General features: G+C 38.8%; 1 pseudogene; it reads left to right on the plus strand.

Moving 5' to 3' along the window:
• Positions 1–1043: 1043 nt before the first annotated feature.
• On the plus strand, positions 1044–7539 carry LOC122929680 (annotated as a pseudogene).
• The last annotated feature ends 915 nt before the right edge of the window (positions 7540–8454 follow it).

Below are 8454 nucleotides of genomic sequence, written 5' to 3' on the forward strand. Positions count from 1 at the left end.
CTACAGAATCAGGGCAACCCATTTTGAGTTTTGTTTGGCAGTTAACCCTTGTTTTACTCCTGGAAAAAATTGATTATATTGGAAAATTTTCCCAAAAATAGAAATTTCTAAATTGTTTCTCCATCTGCCATTAACTCTTGTGGAAGACCTAAAGGGTTAATAAAGTTTGAAAAAAACAGTTTTGAATACCTTGAGGGGTGTAGTTTCTAGAATGGAGTCATTTTTGGGAGGTTTCTATTATCTAAGCCTCACAATATGACTGCAAACCTGAACTGGTCCATAAAAAGTGGGATTTTGAAGATTTCTGAAAGATTTCAAAATTTGCTTCTAAACTTCTAAGCCTTGTAACATCCCCAAAAAATTAAATATCATTCCCAAAATGCTACACACATGAAGTAGACATATGGGGAATGTAAAGCCATCACAATTTTTGGGGGTATTACTATGTATTACAGAAGTAGAGAAACTGAAACTTTGAAATTTGCTAATTTTTCAAAAAAATTTGTAAAAATTGTATTTTTTTGTGCAAAAAAATTAACTTTTTTGACCCAATTTTAGCAGTGTCATGAAGTACAATATGTGACGAAAAAACTATCTCAGAACGGCCTGGGTAAGTCAAAGCGTTTTAAAGTTATGAGCACTTAAAGGGACACTGGTCAGATTTGCAAAAAATGGCCAAGTCCTTAAGGTGAAATAGGGCTGAGTCCTTAAGGGGTTAATTTAAACAATAAAAATTATCTAAAAGTTTGGACGGCCCTGGATTAGGCAACAGTAACTCCTACAATGTAAATTTCTCTGTACTTTAGCATTCTCTTTCCTAAATATCTTACACATTACTTGGTTTTCATTGTTGTCTTCTTACTGTGCCCCACCTTCAGGATAATGCCCCAGATTAAGTAATACCATAGGCTTCAATCAGCTGCTATCAGTAGTCTTTTGCATAATTCATTTTTAACAGGAAGGGCACACAGAGCGGGGCAGAGCCTCCCGCCATGTTATCTCAGACATTCCATTAAACCATATCAGCTCAGAACAGTAAATAAGGAATCTGATGCTGATCCCTATGTAAACACGACTTCTATATATAAAATATATCAAGTGACTTGGATTAAACTTCAGAGCTGAAATCTTTCTTCCAGAATCCACAATGAAACTCCTGGTGAGAATATTTCTGAATGGTTTATCATGTAAAGACTGAATGTGTAATTTTATCTAACGTTTCCCTATGTTCCTATGTCTAGATTGCAACCATCCTTGGAGTCCTCCTGACTCAAGCCCTAGGAAATGATGTAAGTAACTGGATGTATGGCTTGGCTTGGGCTGGTTTTATCCTTGAAGCTTTTTTGGCTGACTTTTGTAGCGGTTGTCTCACATTGACAGCTGGCATCAGTCATAAATCGGTTATTGACATACTGTATGTGAGATGTACTTCCACAGGTTCTGTGGGGGTCCGGCTGCTGGAATCATGAGAATCAGGGTCTTGTGTCCCCCATTTGAATAGAGCAGTAGTTGACCATGCCACTCTATTGTCATTCAGCAATGCGCATGCTCGACTTAGGCTACTTTCACACTAGCGTTCGTCGGTCCGCTCGTGAGCTCCGTTTGAAGGGGCTCACGAGCGGACCCGAACGCAGCCGTCCAGCCCTGATGCAGTCTGAATGGAGCGGATCCGCTCAGACTGCATCAGTCTGGCGGCGTTCAGCCTCCGCTCCGCTCGCCTCCGCACGGACAGGCGGACAGCTGAACGCTGCTTGCAGCGTTCGGGTGTCCGCCTGGCCGTGCGGAGGCGTGCGGATCCGTGCGGATTCGTCCAGACTTACAATGTAAGTCAATGGGGACGGATCCGTTTGAAGATGCCACAATATGGCTCAATCTTCAGGCGGATCCGTCCCCCATTGACTTTACATTGAAAGTCTGGACGGATCCGTACGAGGCTATTTTCACACTTAGCTGTTATATGCTAAAATAATGCAGACGGATCCGTTCTGAACGGAGCCTCCGTCTGCATTATTATGATCGGATCCGTTCAGAACGGATCCGATCGAACGCTAGTGTGAAAGTAGCCTAACACTACATTCAAAATCGGGACACAGACTTCCAATCTTATGACCAGTGATGGTTCCAGTGGTCGGGCTCCCACTAATCAGAAACATCACACATCCTGTGGATGGGTGAAAAGTTGTCATTCTGAGACAACCCCTTTCATAGATGTTTCACATTGTTCAAATTCAAGTTAGTTCTTTATCAGAAGTCCTTTAAAAATCAATGGAGCTAAAAAATAAATGGATCATGATTGATTCAAATGGGTCTGTCATGTCTGTCATAGATCCTTTGAAGCAATGACATATCCATAGCCTCTGTTCACACTGGACTGATGACTATCAAGCCATGACTGCTCTAATGGATCCGCTTTCAAATGCATAACAATGAATCCTGACAGACCTCATTGCATTTTGTCAGGTTTTCATTCTGCTATCCTCATGTCTATAAACAACCAGTAGAATGACATGATATATAGAAGGATTTATATTACTCCCGTAAGTGTAAATGGCCCACAGCTTAGACAACCTAAAGCCACCTATCAGCCACGTTCATTTTGCACCAACACATGGCAGCGGGCATCCATACCTTATATTAGTGGAGTCCTCACTGTGGTTTGTTTCATTTGTCATATGCTGTAGTAATAAATGTGTTCATTACATAGCAAATCTAAAATTGTGTTTAAAAGCAAACCAAAAATTCAAAGGCAGAAATAAATTGTCTTTAGATTTTCCCGATTCATCTAAATATCAGACTATAAATAGAACAAATGACTTCTAATAAAACAAAAATGTCTAATTTATTTTTTCCAGAACATCAATATTAATAATTCAGGTAACGATGGTGGAAGCATCAGCCAACAAGTGAACATTAACAACCAGGACCATGTGGCCAACATCAACAATCTCAATGGCTGGAACTCCTGGGACTCTGTCTCTGACTTTGGCAATGTGAGTGTTCTATAAACGCTTTGTTTAGCTTACTTTTTAAATTTTGGTCTGTTGGGTACAGACAACGAGGTAATAGTGTACCTAGAATTTATAGGTTCCACACTGCACACTCAGGAATTGTCCACTCCCCCAACATAAGCCAGCGGTATAGCCCATATGATTGATCTAGACATCAAGAAGTTGCTATTGTGTGTTTCCCTGGGAATAAGCCCTTTGATCCTAATGTTTTATCATTGATCCTTATATTGTTACTTTCTCCACCTAACATTCACCCTTTCACACTATAGGGGTTTGCTGCTACAAGACTGTACAACAAGAAGATCTGCGTGGTTACCAAGATGACTCCAAGCTTCCCTACCCTGGAGCAGCTCAGCGAGATTGCCAAGACCAAAAAGGTAAAATACTAGGACATCTGTCACCACTCCTGGTAGATAGCTGGATGGCATCTCACCTAGCTAGGAGATGCTTGAATTCAGCTTTTTGTATCTCTATCCTGGACCATGATGGGTGTTATTATCCATCTACTGCTAATGCTGTACTCATGTTTATAACATCCATCTAGAAATGTTTTTTTCTGTTCAGCTATATTGAGGCTCAACATCAAACTTTCCTGAGGATTCCTGACTCTTCTACACATCCATCATATTCAATAGCTAATGGCCTAAGAAAAACCTTAGACTTCTCAGTTCTCAGTCTGAAAAAGAAAGAAAGAATATTCAAATGTGAGGGAAAAAGAAAGGACAACATAAATGAAAATAGATATAATGACAAATGTTTACAGTGAAGAATAAAAGTTACACAATCTGAAAAGAAAACATTTATATACAATAGTAAGTCAGTGGTGGTTAATAGCGATGAGCGGCAGGGGTCATATTAGAATTTGCGATATTTCGCTAATATTTTGTAGAATATTCTTTGAATATTCGCAAATTCGAATATTCGTTATATTTTACAATTTTTTTACTTGAAAAATCAGCAAGGTAATGATAGCGTAATATGTGATTTTTCGTAATGCGAATTTATTAGTTTTTTCGAATATTCTTAATATTCTAAAACAAGATCATATAGCATTATAGCGAATATTAGAAGAAAAAATATGAATATAGAGCAATTTAGCTATTATAGTGCTATAATCTTTTTTTTATAGATGTAATTTTTTTCCAATCTGAACTTTAGATGAGGAAAAAAATACAACTATTAGACAAAGAAGATTATAGCACTATATTAGCTAAATTGCGCTATATAATTTTTTTCGAATATTCACTATATTGCTATATATTCTTGTTTTAGAATATTACAAATATTCAATATAGTGCTATATGTTAGTTTTTTAGGATATTCGTCATTTTTTTCATCTAAAGTCATGATTCCTCCCTGCTTAAGTTGTTTGTGGGCCAATGACTCATTGGCCCACAAGCAAGAAGCAGGGAGGAATTATGTTTTTACTCTGCAATTGAAAAATTTGCTATAAAAATTTGCATTACGAAAATTCGCACAGCTCATGTGAATCCCTTATCTGTGATCTTGTGAAGCTCATAAACACTTATTTAAGCCATATTCTTATCAATCAGACAGGCAGCTCTGCTGGATGAGGGGACTGGCAGTAAAAAAAAAAAACTGACAGTCTGCAGATACACTCTCAGTTAACTCCTGTAGTACAAGAACTGCTGGAAATCGTTAATAAAAACTAAATGTAAAAAATATTTTTAGCCCAAAATGAGTAGATTGCATTAATAATAAAATGTGCCCTCAAAAGTGTCCATAGCATTTAAGAATGCATTTTCCGGTGATGCAAGTTGGGGTATTAATACTGTTGTAACATATTCTGTTGTACAGATATTGTCAGTACTCACATCAGTGAGTCCCCCACAAAAGCTAAAATCTAAATGATCTATTTCTGACATGAGAGCATTTCATATGAAGTCATGTAGCCTACTACCGTTTTACAATGTAATGTTAAATATTCAAGGGAGTCATTAGGCTACCCTCCTGGTCAATATAGTCATGTTGCAGCAATTGACAATGTATTTGAATATAGTAATAGTATTATTATTATTATTATTAGTGTCTCATGATTTGTAACATCTGTATATTTCATTTAAAGGTCCCTACCAACACCCAGCTGGTGACCTACACAATCAATCAGACCCCCGTTGCTCACATTGAAGAATATGGTCCAGCACATTGAAGCCTTGTGCAGGGGCATACCAGCCTACACTGCTCTGGAGATGCCCAGTAAGTGTCTTTCTTTTCTACTATCATTAGAGCAGAATAGAAATTTCATACCAACAAGATTTCGATTTTTCATAAGTTTTTATCAAAACATACAGTCCAAGTCTTTATTAAATATTTAGTAAGAATGAGGTTCCTTCACTGGTTAAGACAACATTTCTGCATCCATATTAATACCCAGTCCCCCTACTATAATACATGGGCACACATACACACATTGTTATTATTATTATTATTATTATTATTATAATTATTATTATGCAAAACATCATAACAATTATACAGTAAAGTGATACAAAATGAAACAATTGCTTGCATGATACATCTAGTAGGAGACTTGTCCATAAGAGCTCAGAATCTATAAGATACAGGGAACAGATTGAAGAGTTCAGAGACTGGAAGAAGCAGCTCTAGATACAGTAGATCAGATGGAGATGATGTTGGAATATCGGGGGACACTTTAGGCTCGGGTTCAGTACACAATTGAGTGCGTATTTGCAGGGAAGAGCAGGAAAATGGATGGAAAGAGAGGAAATTCCAGAAGAAAGGGGAGGCACAAGAACAGTCTTGTCTTTCCTAATATTGATGTGCAATAAGATTGAAACAATAATATCTAATTTTCTGCTACCACAAATTTCAGCAGGCGATGTATAGATATTGGAAGAACCCCGCAGCAAAATCGAAATGAGACTTGCATACTTTATAGTACCCCTTTAAAGCATATTCTTAACGTTAGAGTGGTTGTTCCACCAAAAATATTCAACATTTTTTTAAATAATCACTTAGATGGTAAAGCTAAATTTTAGATCCACCCATGTAGAGTCAAGTGCTGTTTGTACTTTTCATCATCTCTCTGTCCACCTTGATGAGGTGGTTGCACATGCTCACTGCCATCCTTCTACTGCCACCAGCCCTATCTACTGTCAGGAGCTGTGACAGTTACAGAGAGAGGACTGAAGCAAGAAGAACCCCCCCCCCCCCCCATCCCGATAGGTGCCTATTCTGTTACATTCCAGAGGGATGGGGGTCATGCACTGTTGCAGCCAAGTGGTGAAGTTCTGAAAATGGCACATCACTGCTGGGTCACATGCTGCTTAGGGACATGTCAGCATTGATGGCAGTGGTTGGCTGTAGTGATGCATGTGACTCCGTCCACCTGGAACTTTACAGGACGGACACAAAAAGACTTCTGAAGTAAGCCTGGGAGCAGAACTAAAGCGACAGGGAGCAAGTGAGTAAGGTTAAGTCAACAAGGGGCCATGCTGATAGAGATAGTAAAAAATGCTCAAAAAGAAAGACAGCCTCTTAAAATCCTTTTTAGAAAAGACAGCTTACCATACTGTTTTATTGTTTAAACAGAGAAGAAAGGGATGTAAATGAGCTCTTAACAAGCTCTGCCTCTAATGCCCTCAGATGTAAGGCAGCTATCCTGTAAGTCAACATTCGATCCTTTAAACAGGCCTTGAGACATGACTCAGATATTAAATAAGCCAGCACCTCATCTGCAGACAGGTGTTTCGGAGTGACTGCTCCTCATTAGTGTAGAGCAGAAAGTACTGGCTTAACTAGGCCAAAGTCAGGATTTAGGGGACTCTCTTAAAGGAGAGATAGCGCCCCCCAAAACACAGTTTAAACAGTATACAGAAAGTGCCCATGTCCCTCCTCTGGTGGTTGGTGCAGGCAGTTAGTACATTATCTTTTAAAGAATTTTCCAATTCCAAATAACAATTGCAGATTAGCTGGAGAATGGAGCATGCACTTAATCTAGTGCCCTCTATTGACCTACTGAGCTGTGGAGGCACCGATTCCTGGGCCCCTCACCTGCCAGCGCTTCTCAGACTACCCTATGCACACCAGCTGATATGAAGATTTTTATCCGAAACTGGAAGGGATTTTGATTTCTGTATTAGAAATGCTCCAACCATTATAAATATTTATTAAGAAACAAATCCGCACCAAATTTTGTACCTATTGAAATAAAATAAAACAAAGTAGTGTTCATGAGATGGACATTCATTATAAGGCTCCACTGTCCTGCTCCATAGAACGGTACTCTTCTATGGCAGATATGGCACCAGTGTGAATATATTTTGCCTTTCTATTCTTTCTAAAAAATTCCACATTCTTGCGTTCCCTCCAGATATTATTTACTAAGCGATTTCACAACTGAACATTACATGACGACTACTAGAGTTATAACAAGAACTTTTTTTCAGATGTCGGAGGAGAATTTGCTCTCTGCCATACCAACAGCATAATTACAATTTTTGGAATCAGCTTCTGTTTTTAAGATGCCACTACAGCCGACCCCCTGCCCACTGAATGGATACATATTGAAACTAATTTGAATTGTGGATTCTTGTAAAGTTTCCCTCAATCATATCTAATAAAATATTATCTGTGGCTTTTGGCTGCTTGTGTCTTCTTATATCATGCAATAAGAAATTAAAAATGAAAATGAGCAGCAGAAAGTATTTGTGTAGAATGTGCTCTAACACACGTCCCTTTTCAGGTTCTGCCAGAGGGTATGGAATGTGCTGCGTCACCCACTCCATCACCATTTTGGGTATCAACATCTGTTTTTAAAGACCTTTCTTAAGTCAGATTTGGAGACACAACTCGCCCAGAGACTCCCACCATCAATCATCATGATGCTGAAAACCTGAAATAAACCTATTTCTCAGGGAACTACGTTTATGTTTTTGTATAAAGCACCTCTCAGGTCTTAGGGTACGGTCACACGGTCAGTTTCTCTAATGCAGTTTTTGTAGCCAAAACCAGGAGTGCATTCAGAATATTGGAGAAACCTGAATGTAGGGCAGCATCTTTACATCACAATCAAAACTGTCCTTACCTTTATTTTCCAGACTCCTAGCTGGATTGATTTATAGTGAAATTCAAGTACAGTACGAAAAGAAGATAGCTAGAGACTGGGTGAAATCCACAAATAAGAATAAATCCAGGAGGCCCCTATTTTTTAACCACAAACCTAAAAAAAAAGTAAAAAAATAACTTTGCTCGCACGTTGTAACTAATCAAATTTTTTTCTAAAATGGCTGCTGCACGTGGGAGGATATGGAGAAAGGAACTCTGGTAAGGCGGGATCACCCATAATGCCATGCATGCAGCCAATCAGCAGCCAGCCAGCCCTGTGATGTCACAGCCCTATAAATAGCGGCAGCCATCTTAGATTCTGCCATTTACCAGAAGTCAGCAGGCACTAGGGATAGTG

The sequence above is a fragment of the Bufo gargarizans genome, chromosome 2 (genome assembly GCF_014858855.1).
Source record: "Bufo gargarizans isolate SCDJY-AF-19 chromosome 2, ASM1485885v1, whole genome shotgun sequence".
Lineage (NCBI taxonomy): Eukaryota > Metazoa > Chordata > Amphibia > Anura > Bufonidae > Bufo > Bufo gargarizans.